The sequence below is a fragment of the Mirounga angustirostris genome, unplaced genomic scaffold, assembly GCF_029215605.1.
Source record: "Mirounga angustirostris isolate CCGP_5_RB_7025 unplaced genomic scaffold, mMirAng1.0.hap1 SCAF_2, whole genome shotgun sequence".
In the NCBI taxonomy this organism is placed as follows: Eukaryota; Metazoa; Chordata; class Mammalia; order Carnivora; family Phocidae; genus Mirounga; species Mirounga angustirostris.
The window spans coordinates 71,870,810-71,887,164 of record NW_026991710.1 but is presented as its reverse complement, the minus strand read 5'-3'; the positions used below and the strand labels follow the sequence as shown (position 1 = coordinate 71,887,164).

Below are 16,355 nucleotides of genomic sequence, written 5' to 3'. Positions count from 1 at the left end.
GTCTAAGGTTAGAAAGTCCCTTGTTTTTGAGTTCTGCAGGAGTCCTTTCTGCTGCAAGACTCAAAGTCCGGTCTGCTTGTAGATTATATTTAAGACATTTTCTTCTATAGACTTATACAAATTTTCTTCTATGTACAACTATAAGTTGTTGCTTTACTTCCATTCACAAACTAAAGTTTCAGAAAGAGTTATCTATAAAAAAAAAGTTCCAAGATTCATGTCATTTAAGCCACTGAGCTCATCTCCTATATATCCTCTTGCAACGTAAAAGTTAACTTTCATAGTAAATAGTAAAACTATATATCATCTTGCAATGTAAAAGTTAATGAAATTAACTCTGTTCATGGCTGGAAGATGCAAGGATGAACATCTTTTCTGCCACAATAGATTCCAAACTCCATTTTTAGATTTCCATAGGTGCTACAGAAGGCTAATGTAATATAATGTTACAGAAAAACAGAAGCTGCCTTCCCAGTGTTTTTTTTTACTTAATTTGTTTTGTTTTGAAACTCTTGGGTGTAAGGATGTATGCAGTGGTGCCATATGAAGTGGTGAGCTTATCAATGGTGAAAGAGTTCAACCAAATGCTATAGTCAGGATTCCTGTAATGACTGACAGGTTGGCCTATGGCACTTCCAAGACACATCCATTTTGAGATGCTTTGAGTCTTTATCAGTGACTTGCAACGCCCCCTTTTTCCCCAACTCACTAGATAAATAATGTTTACAGACAGGTTCCCCCCTGTAATTCCAACTTTTTCTCTCTCACCTAAAAAGTACATTGAAGTGCAAGCAAGTGGCAAAAAACAAAAACAAAAAAACAGTCAACCCAGGCAGAGGATCTGAATAGACATTTTTCCAAAGAAGACATACAGATGACTAACAGGTGCTTAACATCACTAGTAATCAGGAAAATACAAATTCAAACCCACAGTGAGATCACCTCACACCTGTTAGAATGGCTATTATCAAAAAAGACAAGAAATAACAAACACTGGAGAGGACATAGAGAAAAGGACACCCTTGTGCAGCATTGGTGGGAATGTAAATTGGTGCAGGCACTGTGAGAAACAGTATGGAGCTTCCTCAAAAAATTAAATTAAAAATAGAAGTACCATAGGATCCAGCAGTTCTAACTCTGGGTATTTATCTGAAGGAAATGAAACACTAACTTGAAAAGATATCTGCGTGGCCGTGCTCACTACAGTATTATTTGCAGTAGTCACATTAAGCAACTTAAGTGTCATTGATGGATGAATGGATAAAGAAAATGTGATTACACACACACACACACACACACACAGAGGAATATTATTCAGCCCTTAAAAAAGAAATCTGGTCATTTGCAACAACACATGGATGGACCTTGAGGGCATTATGTTAAGTGAAATAAGTCTGACAAAGACAAATATCCTATGATCTCACTTAGAAGTGGAATCTAATAAAAGAAAAGAACAAAAAATGACCAAAATGATCTCATAGATACAGAGAACAGACTGTGGTTGCCAGAGGTGGGGGTGGGAGTGAAATGGGTGAAGGGGGTCAAAAGGCACAAACTTCTAGTTATGAAATAAATTGGTCCTAGGGATACACTATACAGCGTGGTGACTATAGTGAATAATACTGTGTTCCATATTTGAAAGTTACCAAGAGAGTGGACCTTAAAAGTTCTCATCACAAGAAAAAAAAATTGCAGCAGTATGGTGATGCACGTTAACTAGACACTGTTGTGATCATTCCGCAGTATATACAGGTATCAAATCATTATGTTGTACGTCTGAAACGATTGTAACGATATATGTCAATTATAGCTCATTTTTAAAAATGCAAGTTAAGTGACATAATTTGTAAAATAAATAGATCATAATCTCTTACTTAAGAACTGGTAAGAAAAATCTTGTTTTTCATGTTGGCACAAATCTATTACTCAAATATTTCACCATCCGAACTATATTTTCCAATTTGCCCCTTGATAAAGCAAGAAAACAGACATCTATAATTTAGACAGGTATACACAAAAACAAATGAAAATGGAAATACCCAGTTTCCATGAAAAGGGAGGAAAGTGCACAGTTGTGTTAAAATTGCTATGACATCAGATAAGTGATAAACTTGGGCAAATGAGATTAGGTTTGGATACATATGTGTTGACCTAATCTGATCACAGAGAAGCGTTTATTCCAGGAGCATGTGTTATTTGCTGCCGCTGCAAGTCCCTGCATTTGGGTGGTGTGGCAGCACATCCTAAGACAGAGATGGCTACCCACAAAGGAATCCGTCATCTCGTGGGAGGCATAGCGTAAAGTCCAAGTGAAAGGGGAGGAAGAAGTATTGAGGGTGGCCTTAATGTGGAAGCGGCGATATGACGGCTCTGAAAAGATGAAGTCTTAAAATTCTGTCTCACACTACAGAACTAGAATGACAAAAACAAAAGACCAAAACAGCGACGACGACAACAAAGCCATGAGAATACCAAGCATTGGCAAGGATGCAAAGCAACTAGAACTCTCACTCATACAATGGAAAGTATTTTGGCCATTTCTTGTAAAATTAAACATTCACTTCCCATGGGACCTGGCAATTTCACTCCTGTTTACGTAAGTGATGTGAAAACTGATAGTAACTCAAAAATATATCTGTAGTGGCTTTATTCGTAATCACCCAAACCAGAAAATAAACCCACATGCCCCTCAGTTAGGGAGTGAATGAGCCAACAGCGGCCGATTTCATGTGATGGAATACTACTCAGCAATAAAAAGGAACAAACTATGGATACACACAGCAACACAGATGAATTGCAAATATGTCATGCTAAATAAAGAAGTTAGACCGAAACAATGATGTACTTTTATATTTATATGACATTCTGGAAATGGTAAAACCATAGGAGTGGAGGACAGAAGAGTCGTTAAGAGTGGAGGAGGGTTGACAACAAAGGAATAGTCAAGGGGTGTTTCTCTAGGGGGTAATGGGACTGTTCTGTATCTTGATTGTGGTAGTGGTCATACAACCATGCATTTGGAAAACTCCTAGAACTGTACACCAAAAAGAGTAAATGTAACTGTATGTGATTATTTTTAATTCTTACAAAACAAATTCAGCCTAAAATCATGGTCCAGAGTTTAACATCCTCCCGGTCCTGGAGTCAGAAAAACAGACCATATGGGGAAGATGCTAATCCTATTTCCTGCTTATTGACACAGAAAAATGTGCAGACTGAACAGATCTGTGCTCTGATGTCCAGAAATCTTGGGTTAGTTTCGGTCTCAAAACCCTATTTAAATGGAGGAAGGCAAGTATCATGGGGCTGTGGATATCAGCTGACAAATTCTGTTGCCTAAAATAATGTTACGTTAACCGTCTGGTGGGGGTGTGCTAGAGGACTGTGAGCTTGCTGTGTCCTCTGCTGACTGTGTGTGAATGCAGTGTGTTTCTCTCTCCCCCCAGTCTCGTATTCACAGACTCTGAGAGAAACTGTTAATTCCAGTATCATTTATTGAGGTCTTATTATATGCGGAGTACTGTGCTATGTGCTATGAAGGCTAAATATCAAGCTACTTAGAGTCTCCATCAAAAATGGAGCTTACAACCTAGCATGAGAGATACGACTCAATAACTTCATTCAGTCAGATTATGATAAATCCTGTAATAGGTTTTCTCGCTGTATTATGGCTGTTGGGAGGAGAAGCCATCACTTCCTACCACAGGTATCAGGAAGGACTTACTTTGCAAAGAGTGTATGGCATTTGTCCTGAACTTTAAGAACCCAGTAGATTCTAAGGTCCCTGAGAAATGGATCCTTTCTGTCTTATCCACCAGTTTCCCCCCGTGTCTGGCATAGTCCCTGATACACTGTTCATACATCGCTGTTTGGGAATTAATTAATGAAAGAAAGAAAAGACAGCATTTTCAAAGGCAGAGAACCCATTTCAGGTAGCCATAGCCTGAGCAGAGGGAATGCAGGAAAATGCTTCAAGCCTGTTTGAGATGCTGAGAGTAGTTCCATTTGGCCGGAGTATAGGGGGGCTGTGGGAAGCAGTGTTCCAAAACTAACGAAATCAGACCAAAGGGCGTCTACAGTGCCAGGTTAAGTAACTGGGACACTTTTCAGTAGAGAAAGGCACTGAAGGATTTTGAGCTGAGCATGAGGTGATTAGATCTGTGTTTTTCAGTGAGGTCATTTGTCAGCAATTATGCGACAGTGACTATGAGTGACGGTATGAGCTGTGTTGGAGCCGAGGACAGAGACCGTGCCTGAGGCACCTGAACCAGCTCGAGTAGGACTTGAAGAAGCAGTTATTCCAATATTCCACCTGGAAAACAGGAGTCAGAAGCCCCCGGGATCAAGTCCTAGCTCCGCTTCTAAACTGTGGGACAAATCACATAAGGTTTTGCATATTTTTAAAAGCTATATAATGTGAGAGGTATGTTGAGTCCAGCTGTTGGAAAGAAGGTTGCAGATACTTGTAGCAGAGATGGGACAGGAATTGGGACTGCATAAACATCAGGGTCGAGGGAGTCAAGCTGTCAACATGGCTCCAGGATTCTAAGCCAGATCTGACTGGGAGAAGGTTGGTGCCATTAACGGAAATAGAGATGTCAGGAGGCAAAGTTCATTTTGGCGGAATGATTTCGGATCCTGGGTGGGATGTGGTTTGGGATACTGGCATGATACGCATGTCAGATACCTGGCCTGCGGGTATTAAAATGGAGGAGGACGGGGGGCGGGGCGGGGGTGGTGCTTGGGTGGCTCAGTCAGTTGAGTGTCTGCCTTCAGCTTAGGTCATGATCCCGGGGTCCTGGGATCAAGCCCAGAGTTGGGCTCCCTGCTCAGTGGGGAGCCTGCTTCTCCCTCTCCCTCTGCTTGTGCTCCCCTCCCCTCTCTCTCTCTCTGTCAGGTAAATAAATAAAGTCTTTAAATCTTTAAAAATAAATAACCTTTAAAAATAAATAAATAAATAAAATGGAGGGGGAACATGGGGAGAGGGTGATGCAGGAGTTACAGCTATTAGATCAGCACCATTAGATATCCCAAGGGTGAAAGAGATTTCCAAGGACAGGAAAGAAGACAGAAGGGGAAAATTCCTGCTAACACCCGGATTTAGGGGTCAGAAAAGGAATAAGTTTGATCTAAGGCTACAAAAGGACTGTCCAAAAGTGGAAGGGAAAGTCTCAAAAGACAGTGTCAGGGGAGAGGGGATCAGTGGTGAAAACAGAGCCGGAGTTCAAGAGGGATGAGAAAGAAAATTGAGTTTCCTCATTTTAAAACTGAGAAAATAATACCTTCCTTGCTGGTGTGTTGTGGAGAGTAAATAAGAGACAGTACTTAGTCTAATATCTTATAAATAGCAGGCTTAAAAATTAGAGCTATTATTTGTACTGTTATTGGAAATTAATTCTCATTTTCAGTATCCTTTAGGAATTTTTTAAAATGTAACCCAAACCTTGTGGGTTCTGTATGTGTGGGATGTTGCCTTTCTAAAAGGTAAATCATAGGCTAAATCTGCTGCATAATAACGTCTCCTGACCTTTAAAGGGTAAAATGCAGCTCCATCCCAGTTTTAGAAGCGCTTCATACTGTTCTGACAAGAGCATATTGTTTCTCAGTAACTCTCATTAGGGTGCCCTGCATGGAAAAACAAAATTCTATCCAGGCCAATGTTGAATAATAGCAAGTTACACAGGGTAAGAAGAACTTGCTCATCTGCTTCCTTCTGCCCTAATGAGGAATCTATCATTTGTATGGAATTAATGCTAAATTTCAGTCCTGAAGGTGGCACTGAAAATCTAGTTGACACAGAAAATCTTTAAGGAAGGGGGGAAAAGAGAATTGGTTTGATATACACACTTTTACATTATCTTAGGAATAAGTGCTCAAAACAGCGTAGAACCGTTATCAAATCTATTTGTGTTGTGTTGATTATTTTTAAATTTTTTTATCTAAGAGGCTGAGCATCTCTGCTTTGATTCATATAAGAACCAGTTTGCTTTTTAAAGAGAGAAAAAAAAATCCTCCCTTTCAGGATCACACCCATGTCTCACCTCGAATCAGCCACCTTGAAAATGTGTTAGGGACACACGGTGAGAAAGCAGAAGAGGCTCAGGGGCCACTGCAGTTCCTCTGGGGAAACCTATCCAAGGCAAGGAGCAGGATACCGTGACCTTTAAGGACTCGTAAGGCTCTGAAATTTGACAGCACGTCATTCCACATGTTCAAATCAATAATCAAAAGTATGTGAACTCCCAAGGAAACTGATAAAACTTCCCCCCACCCCCATCAATTGACATGTTGCTGGTCCAACACAGAAACTGGAGCAAACTTTCTTCTATATTTGAAGTAATTACTAAAAATCAAATTATCAGGAATCAGCCGATCAAATCTTTCCTAACTTCACGCTGTATTACGATTTTCCTAAGATTCAAAAACACTTCTAAACACACACATTTATTTTTCCTCTTTCATTCCACATTCTAGTTAATGGAATCATTCATTTTTTTCACTCATTTCAAAGTATAGAACTTTGAAATAATTTCTGAAATAAAATTCAATTTCTTAACCTGGCATTGAAGTCTATTCATCATAGACTTGGGCCTAGAGCCATGTTTCCCAATGAGTATCTCAACCCGAACCCCATTTACACCCCTACCCAGCTCTTCTCCTTCATACAACCTTAAGCTCCAGGCACAATGGACCACGGTTAGTCTTTGATTTCCTGTCTCTGAATCTTTTGCTTGGGCTCTCTCCCTCTGTCCCAAATGCTCGGTTTTTAAAACCTAACTCAAATCTTTACCCTGGGCTAGGAAACAGTACACAGTCCAGTTTGGTCAGTTTGGATGTAGTAACTACAGTAATGTGACTTCTAATGACATATAACCCCCAAATTTCAAAGGCTTAGGGAAATAAAAGTATATGTATATATTTTAAAGTCTTTACCAGCACCTCCAAAAATCCTTTTAAGTTCACCCTAGTGTTAACTGAATGTTTGCTCTTCTGCGTTCCCACAGCCCTTTCCTCTCCCGTGTCTAGCACATGTCATTTTTAGGGGGATATTGTCCCTAAAATGTTCAATTTTGAAGCATATCAGCCAGCTTTTACATATTTTTATATATATTTGCATAGCCCCCACAAAGCTTAGCACAATACCCAGGACATGGGAATCCTCAATAAATGTTTATTGAATTCAGTTCAATTTTCCATTGGGTTCAGTATTCCTTAAGAATTTGAGGCTGGAGTAGAAGATTTTAAAAATAACTGCTTTGTAAGTATTCGTGTGGTACCATCTTGCAAATCCTTGTAAAGTTAACAGTTGGGATTTTTTTAAGTGTCTGTATTGTATCTAAGGTTATTTATTATGTGTAATATAATAAGAGAAAGCACAGTTTTCCTGTCAGTACTTGGTGTGACTTTTCTTCTTTGAGATTTTTATTTTCAAATCATCCTGAAAGTTAAGAAGCTTCTGGAACCAATGACAAAAAATACAAGAAAGACAGGAAATTAATGTATAAGAAGAGATGTACATAGGAGATGGAAATAAATTGAAATTGGAGTCACATTCTAAAAACACAAAAAAGACAAAAGAACTATAGTATTTCTAAAGTAAGCTTTCTGAATGTGAGGTGGATTCTCAGACGAAAACAAAGTATATCTGATGTGATATAAACAGAATATAGGAAAGCATCACTGAAGGTGAATTTGGCTGAAAGGGAAATAGCAAAGCTGTTCTGCAGCAAGCCCCAGATAAGAGATCAAAAAGTTGAGTACATGATTTGGGGGAATCTTATTATACAGTGGTTATAATGAGCATGACCCGGGGCACCTGGGTGGGTCAGTCAGTTAAGCGTCTGACTCTTGATTTCAGCTCGATCTCAGGGTCCTGGGATCGAGCCCCAAGTCGGGCTCCAGGCTCAGCAGGGAGTCTGCTTCAGGATTCTCTCTCCCCATTTGCTCTTCCCTCTGCTTGCTCGCACATGCTCTCTCTCTCTCTCTAAAAAAAATAAATTGTTGGGCGCCTGGGTGGCTCAGTTGGTTAAGCGACTGCCTTCGGCTCAGGTCATGATCCTGGAGTCCCTGGATCGAGTCCCGCATCGGGCTCCCTGCTCGGCAGGGAGCCTGCTTCTGCTTCTGCCTCTGACCCTCCCCCCTCTCATGTGCTCTCTCTCTCTCATTCTCTCTGTCTCAAATAAATAAATAAAATCTTAAATAAATAAATAAATAAATAAATAAATTGTTAAAAAATACTAATAATAATGCGCATCACCCACCGGATACTATCATCTGTACAACTTTAACAAGAAGATTAGCAAAAACCATAGTTTCGTTGAAGCAAGTTGGGCTTCTGAAGTGAACATTTTTATATTTTGCAAATTAGTGTTCCGCCTAACTTCTGCTTCCTCTTACCACTCTTGTTAACACATTCAGAGAATACGGCAACTCAAGCATCGCGTTCTCTTGATTTTTATGCCTGTATGCATGAGGAGAACATATTCCTTCTATCTGAGAGAAAAATGAGTGTGGTTGAGCCACCTCTAGAAAAAGGAAAATGTCGGGGCACCTGGGTGGCACCGTTGTTAAGCATCTGCCTTTGGCTCAGGTCATGATCCCGGGGCCTTGGGATCCAGCCCCGCTTCGGGCTCCCTGCTCAGTGGGAAGCCTGCTTCTCCCTCTCCCACTCCCCCTGCTTGTGTTCCCTCTCACGCTGTCTCTCTCTCTGTCAAATAAATAAATAAAGTCTTAAAAAAAAAAAAAAAGAAAAAGGAAAATGTCTAAAAATTAAGGAAAAAAATACGTTCTGCAAAAGAAAAAGGGAGAGAGGGAGAATATGAGCACCTGATGAAGTCAAGCTAGAAAATGCTTAGTTTAAATGAAAAACTAGTGTATTACTTCTTTTTCCACTGAAGGTAAATTAAGCAGTTGGGACAGCAGAGTTGCAGATTTAGGCAAAGAGTGGCAAAATTTAGGCAAAACTTTTAGGCAAAAATTCTAACAAGCGGCTTGTCTGTGGTGATTCCTGTCGGAACACCCAGTCCTCCATTGTTCTTCTTGGATACACTGAGGTTCTTCATCTGCCTCTTTCCCATCAGTGTCAGTTTCGGTTTGCGCACAGGAGAATCCTGAGCAATTTGTTTTAGGAGTATCTATGGAGAAAGGAGTTAGTAAGATCTGAGAAAAATAAAAAGAAGTGAATTGTATGACAGAGTAGAGAATTGAGCGTTTTGCAAATGCAGCCTGAGGTTTCCAACACCTTGTTTTCAAAATTAAAATTTCAAGTTAATGGACCATGATCCTTGGGTTATCCCAGGGCTGTGGAGTGGATGGGGTGAGAAGCGGAGGATACAGCAGGGACAGGTGACTTGCAAGGTAGACCTGGCAGTAAGTTCGTATTAGTGAGAAAACCCAAGGCATTCTACCACCTCTCCCACCAGTTCTGTTGCTGCCTGCTGACACCAAGCGCCACGCCTTCTTCTGAGAGCTTACAACAACCCTGTGAAGTAGATGCTGTTTTCATCTCTGGGTTGCAAGCGTTACAAGCCTTAGGCACTGAGGAGTTAAGGCATTTCCCCAAGGCCACACAGCTGGTAAGTGGCAAGCTAGGTGTGAATACAAACCATCTGATCCTACAAGCACACTCTTTTTTTTTTTTTTTTAAAGATTTTATTTATTTATTTGAGAGAGAGAATGAGAGACAGAGAGCATGAGAGGGAGGAGGGTCAGAGGGAGAAGCAGACTCCCCGCCGAGCAGGGAGCCCGATGCGGGACTCGATGCCGGGACTCCAGGATCATGACCTGAGCCGAAGGCAGTCGCTCAACCGACTGAGCCACCCAGGCGCCCCCTACAAGCACACTCTTAACCGCCATGTCAATATAGACTCTCACACAGAGAAATGTTTCCAGAAGGTACGGGATATAGGAATTCGGAACTGCTGATCATTCTCTTATGTATTGTTTCCGGTCTCCTCCCTCTGCTCATGCTGCTTCCTTTGCCTTGGACAGCCTCCTTTCATCAACCCTCTCCTTTGCTTGGATGACTCTGCATCCTTCAGATCTCAGCTCAGGGATCATTTCGCTCAGCAAAGCTTTCCAGCGCTCTCCTCAAGGTAGGCTGGGTCCCTTACCTCACAGACTTCTGTGGGGTGGTACTCTGTGAATACCTCTATTGCAGCGCTGACTATAGCATCCTGTTACCTTGCTGCCTCATCTTGAAGCCTTGGATGTTGCCTGTGTCTCCTCTTTCCCATTCAGTCAGTCACAGTGCACAGGTGATTTGACCTCTTCCGTATTTCTAGATCCGTCCCTTCCTCTCTATTCCTGCGATCACTGCCCTAGTTCTCACAGTTCCTCCTGCAGTAGCCTTCCCACAGGTCCCTCTTCCTCTGGTCCTTACACACCTGCCCCATCAAGCCCTGAGCGACTGCCTGTGACCCGGGTAAAGACGTGCCCGTCCAGCACAGTCTCCCTTGGTAGCTGCCCCTCGCTCCATCTCTTGACAGATGGCTGCTTTATGCCATCAGCCTTGCATCTGGAGCTCCAGCAATGCTCACTTACTTATTGTTCCAACCCCCCCCCACCCCGCAGCCACTCCTCCCAACAGGCTGTCTCTCGCTTCCGTCCATCTGCTCACACACTTGTTCCTGTGCACCTGAAATGCCCTGCCTTCCCAGTGGCAGACTCCGGCTGGACCCGCAAGGCGGCTTTGCTGTCCTTTACACCCAGAGGCCCTGGTGGCTCCTCCGTCAGATGCACTAACACTGTGCTCGCGAAACACCCTGCACCTCCCTCTTTCAAGGGGCTCACCAGCTGGTTTCCAACCAAGCCTTTACGTTTCTGCCCACCCCCCCACCCCCACCCCCACCCCCGCCATCAGATGAGAAGTTCCTGAAGGGGAAGACTGCTATATTCACCGTTATATCCTCGGTGCCTGGGACATAGCGACTATGCAATAAATGTTTGATGAGTGAATTAATGAGTTAGTATACATGTTTAAGTGTCACATATATAAAATACACCTAAATAACATTATTTCCAGCTTTCAGGCCTGATGCCTGACTTATTTCTCCTTCCTCCCCACTCTTCATTAAGTTGTTCCCAAAGCCCATTTATGTGTCCCATGATCTGAGGGATTGTTTACACTGTTTCGGTTGCTTTTTCCTTCTCAGTATTGTCTCAGATCTCCCCAGGTTCCCCAGGAAGCCTTCCCTGACTGTACAAGATGGACGGGGTCATTCTCTTCCTATGTGACTGTTGAAATCTGGCACTGAAATTCCTTTGTCCCCAGTCCCCAGCAGATGCCAGCCCCTGAAGGCAGGGATTGAGTCTTGCTCATCTTTGTGGCTCTCTGGTACCTACCACAAGACCAGCACTCGTCTGTGTTAAACAAGTTGACATAACCAAAATATGTAACCTGCTGGATGGTACTTCACGCCCTTTGTTTAGCTGCGTAACAGTTGAGTGAATAAGAAAAGTAATTATTATGAAGGCCCTGCTTTAATCTCATCTCATAGCCTTCAATTAAGCAAGATCTTCTACAATCAAAATACTAAAGCCCTCGGCAACCTTTGTTAATTTTAATCACAGGTGGTCTTCTGAGGCCAGAATAGATGTGGCTGACGTTCTTACCACTTTTAGAAAAAAATGGCCTGCATTACCATCTGAGGGAAATATAATTGTATGTATGGCAAATAATGAGATTAATGAAATTCCTAAAAGTAAATGAGTCCAGCTTTTCATATCTTTATTAGGCAAACTTCCACATATTTGTGAGGTCTCTCACATAAATGCTGAAGCTGATTTATAATTCCCATAATAACAAAGCGGCGAGAGCCCACAAAGCCACTTCAGGCCACGAAGAGGTCATTTTTAGTGAATGAAGTGCCGACACTTCTGACAAGTGAGTCTCAGGCTAACATCCTCCACACCTTGGATGGATCCTAATGAGAGCCTGTAAACCTGCGGGTTTACCCAATAAGGAATGCACACCACTGAAGCAAGTGAGACATCGCAACTGCCCGGTGGTCAGGCTGATGTCAAGCTTCCTGACTTCCATTTATTTCATTTTTGATGAAGGATAGTTCTGTTACTTAGATATTCATATGATATTTATTCTTATAAACTGCTAGTCAAAACTTCTAGTAAAAATGCAGAGCAAATAATTCATAATTTGAGATGGCAAGAACACAATTCTCGTCTGACTCGTGAATAAAATTAACTTCAGTAATACAAACAGCTCTTCTTTCAAGTTAAAGTAATTTCATTATCAATGCATTGCACCTTGTTGGCCTAATGTGAGATCTTATTTTTCCCATTTCCTTATATCCTCTCTACTTGATGATTTGTAATACTCCATTTGAAGGAAATAAAATCACACTTCTTTTGAGGCATGTTAACATTCACTAAATGTTAACTGCACACCTTTTTTTCTTGCCAGTACCCTGCAGGATCCTGGGGCTGCCAGGTAGGCAGCCTCTCAACTCTCCTGGAGCTTATCACCCAACAAAGAAAACACAAAGAACAAAAACCCAACAATGACAGCATAGCGAGGCATTATAGCAGAGATACCATAGATGCGATGGGAAAACAGAAGAAAGGCATCCAAGGCTTGAGGGTGAGAAAGCACAAGGAAGGCTTGCCAGAGAGATGCTAAGCTGAATTGAGGTTAGCAAGGGAGAGAGAGTAGGGAGGGTATATTAGTCTCCTAGAGCCGCCATAATAAAATACCACAAACTATGTGGCTTAAAACAATAGGAATCTATTCTCTCACTGGTCTGTAAGCTAGAAGTCTGAGATCAAGGTGTCAGCAGGGTTGGCTTTTTCCAGTGACTCTGAGGGAGAAACTGTTCCACGTCCCTCTCCTCGCTTCTGATGGTTTTCAGTGATCCTCAGTGTTCCTTGGTTTGTAGATGCACCTCAGCTTGTGTCTTCGCGGGACCTCCTCTCTGTGTGTGTGTCTATGTCCAAATTTCCTTCTTAGGACACCAGTCACCCACCCTAACCCAGGATGACCTCCTCTTCACTGCCTTTTATCTACAAAGACCCTGTTTATAGGTCAGGTCACATTCACAGGTTCCAGGTGGACCTAAATTTTAGGAGACAGTGGTCAACCCAGTACAGAGGGCATGCAAGAAACAGGAAGCAGTATGGATGAAGGTAGAGAGACTTTGACATGTTTGGGCAACCATAGATCCTTCTTAATGGTTGGATTGAAACACTCAGGATCCTACCAAGTTATGAATCTTCAGAGGTAACAGCAGTCTCATCACAAAGAACCTGTGTGCGAAGTGCAGGAATTTGAATTTCCTCATGGAATGTGTGGGTGTCATTGAAGGATTTTAATTCTGGAAGCTACATGATCATATTTGCATTTTAGAAAAATCTCTCTGGCAGCAGTGTGGAAAACTGAAGAAGGTACAGATTGGAGGCAGAGAGATTATATAGGAAGTTCTTAAAACAATTCTGGCAAGAAATGATAAGTGCCTACATTATACCAGCATAGGGAGACTAAAGAAGAGGTGGTAGATAGAGGAGATATTTAAAAAGAAGGATCTGTAAGACTTCGTGGTTAGTGAGATGTGAGAAAGGAAAAGAGAGAGGCAAGAGTGGTTTTGAAGTTTCTGGCTCAAGTGAGAAGACAGAGGTAACATTGGCTGAGATAATTAAGAAGGAGGAATATGCTTAGAGGTTAAGAGTGGATGAGTTTTTGGACATACCTAATTTGAGGTATCAGTAACACTTCTAAGTGAAGAGCTGCTCTTTTGGAAATTTTGTTAGGTCACCAGTTCTGGCTGGAGATGAATTTGAGATTGATGAATATATAAGTAATCGTGTCCCCCAGGTTGAATGTATGAAGTGAGAAGAGCAGAAGGTCTAGGAAATGCCAACATTTAGGAAATGAACTGAGGAAAAAAGAACCAAAGAGTGGCATTAAGAAGGACTTCTGTAGGGAAAAGAGGAAGACCAAGTGAGCATATCACAGATAAGAGAGCTTCCAGAAGGACAGAGTGCTCCAAATATCAAGTGCTGTGTGCAGAGAAGTCGAGATAAGGAGAGAAGGTGTTGATTTTTTTGGCAAAGTCCAGTCTTCAGTGACTTTAGCAAGGGCAGTGTTGATAGAATGCAGGAATGATGAAGGAAGAATCAAGATGATAATAGATGGCGGAGTAACTGTGCAGGAAGGGGGATATAGGGACTGTAGACTGCTTTTCAAGAAGTTGGACTGTGAAGGAATCAGAGCTATATAGGAATTATATAGGAATTAATAGCTGCATGGGGTTAGGGAAGAGTGTTTCAGTGATGATAGATATTCAGCCATTCTGTGATCCAGCTCAAGGGGGAGAACATGGACTCTATAGAGTGGGCTTGGAATGGGGGTAGTAGCCAGAAAGGAGTACAGATCTCTCTTCCAAGTAAGGTTGTCTACTGAGGACATGTTCTTAAAGGAATTGAGGGATCTCTCACACAAATGCCACCATGAACTTTTTGTTAATATGAATAAATATCTTCTTTTCCTTCACACTCCATGTATGGGCACTTTTTGCTGCCCACTTCTCCCAAGTCCCCATGCTTTTATAACAACACTCCCATTTCCTCTTGGGGAATTGATTTTTCCCCTTTTCATGCAGCCTTAGTAGAACTATCAGTTAAAGTGCCCTGCCCTCTCCTATATAAGGACTAATTGGGTCTCTCTCCGAGGACTTTGAATCTGGAGGCTTTAACTGATACGGGTGTTTGGGGGGGTAATTAGAGTTCTTTATCCCTGATGAGGGATATACCCTGGTTTCTACCGTCTTCTGAACCTACCTTTGTAGCCTTCCTTTTAATTCTATTACTTCCCCATAATCTTGGATAGGCTCTAGTGTCTAAGACTCTGGAGCCACACAGCTTGGATTTGGGTTTTCTAGGAATTAATGAGCCCAATGCTTAGAACAGTGGCTAATCAGAGTAAATGAGATAGGCGTTTGTTATTGTTACTCCAACAAAGTTCTCTTCTCTGTAAGTTAGCCAGGATCATTTGTTGCTTTGTGCTACCAAGGAATCCTAATGGATACCTCCTTTATTCCAAATGAGTAACATTTTATTATACCAAACTTGAAAATGAGATATAATGAATAATTCCATAGGGACTAGCCATTTACAATGATTTGAAGAGAGAAGGAAAACTGAATATATTATAGTTGTGGCAAATGGATGAAAGTTCTCATTTAAGAATCAAATAAAGAAGATTAACAAGAGACATTAAAGGCACTTGTGATTGCTCGGCAATGGCTGTTGATAGAAGTGAGGTGGCTATGATGGTTTCTTTCTAAGTTCTCTTAAGACAGTGGAAAATGCAGTAATCAGGTTTAGAGGCTCATGCCACTTATGTCTCTTAGAAGTTAATTTTTCTCATAGAGCCTCAATTTTCTCACTCTGAAAATACCCCCTGCTGTCTGACACTGAGTTCCAGGATAGTTTGTTACATAACAATATTGCAGCAATAGATAACTGATAAGGTGGATTATAAAGCTGTAGGATTAGGTATGATAACCCAGGGAGGAAAGATGGTTGTATAAAAGGCCAAGGAATAAATCTGCTGAACTCTGGCATTCAGAGTTGAGGACAAAATGTTACCCAAGATGGACAAGACAGAAAGAAAAAAAAAAAAAAAACAAATAGACTGTGGGTCATGGAGGCCATGAAAAGCATGTGTTTCAAAGAAGAAAGGGGCATGTGTTGAATATGGCTAAGAAGTCAATTAAGATAAAAACAGAGTCTTTTGGATCCATCCACCTCAAGGTTACCAATGATCACAGTGTGACACTGGGTGGAATCCAGTGATGAAGGTTGGGTTTTAGGAGTCAAATAATGGACAACTGGTGATAAGATGATATATCCTGGGGCCTCAGACACCCAAGGACAGATGATGGAAAAAACGAATTTGGAATGACTAAGATGCCCACATCAGGTGGCTTGGGAGTCAATGGACAGGGCAGACATGACAGTCTCCTGCAGACAAGTAATCTGAGAGTCAGTATTGTTGACTGACTCTACAAGGTTTCATGATAAAGGGGGCAAAGCTAAGCAGTAGATCTGATTAGGGGAGTGATAATAGGTAGGCAGCCACATGGAATGACATCTGGGTCAGCACGAGCAAAGCACAAGCAATTCTGAAGCAGAAAAGAGTTCACTACTGCTTTCTCTGGGGGTCCTGGCCCCTCTGGCCTGTCCAGTTTGTAAACTTCAGACTGACCTGCGGTGATGAGTGTTCTGCTCTTGCAGGTCTCGCGTGTCTCCCCCTAGGATCATCTTGCCCCTCACCCAGACAGAGGGCCCACAAGGGCAGAATCTGCCACTTCTCCCAGGGGTTTAGCTCACAAATAAAGGGA

At 41.9% G+C, this 16,355-nt stretch overlaps 1 protein-coding gene across 5 annotated transcripts in view; it reads left to right on the top strand.

The window, feature by feature from the left end:
• Positions 1-16,355, top strand: part of GPRIN3 (GPRIN family member 3) — a 66,071-nt gene that overhangs the window by 15,965 nt on the left and 33,751 nt on the right. The window contains exon 1 of one of the 5 annotated variants that reach the window (XM_045880757.3): positions 10,071-10,094. The exons of the other annotated variants lie outside the window; for them this stretch is intronic. The gene's annotated coding sequence lies outside the window, so the exon portion shown is untranslated. Of the gene's footprint in view, positions 1-10,070; positions 10,095-16,355 lie in introns of those variants that run through there. 5 annotated transcript variants of the gene reach the window in all.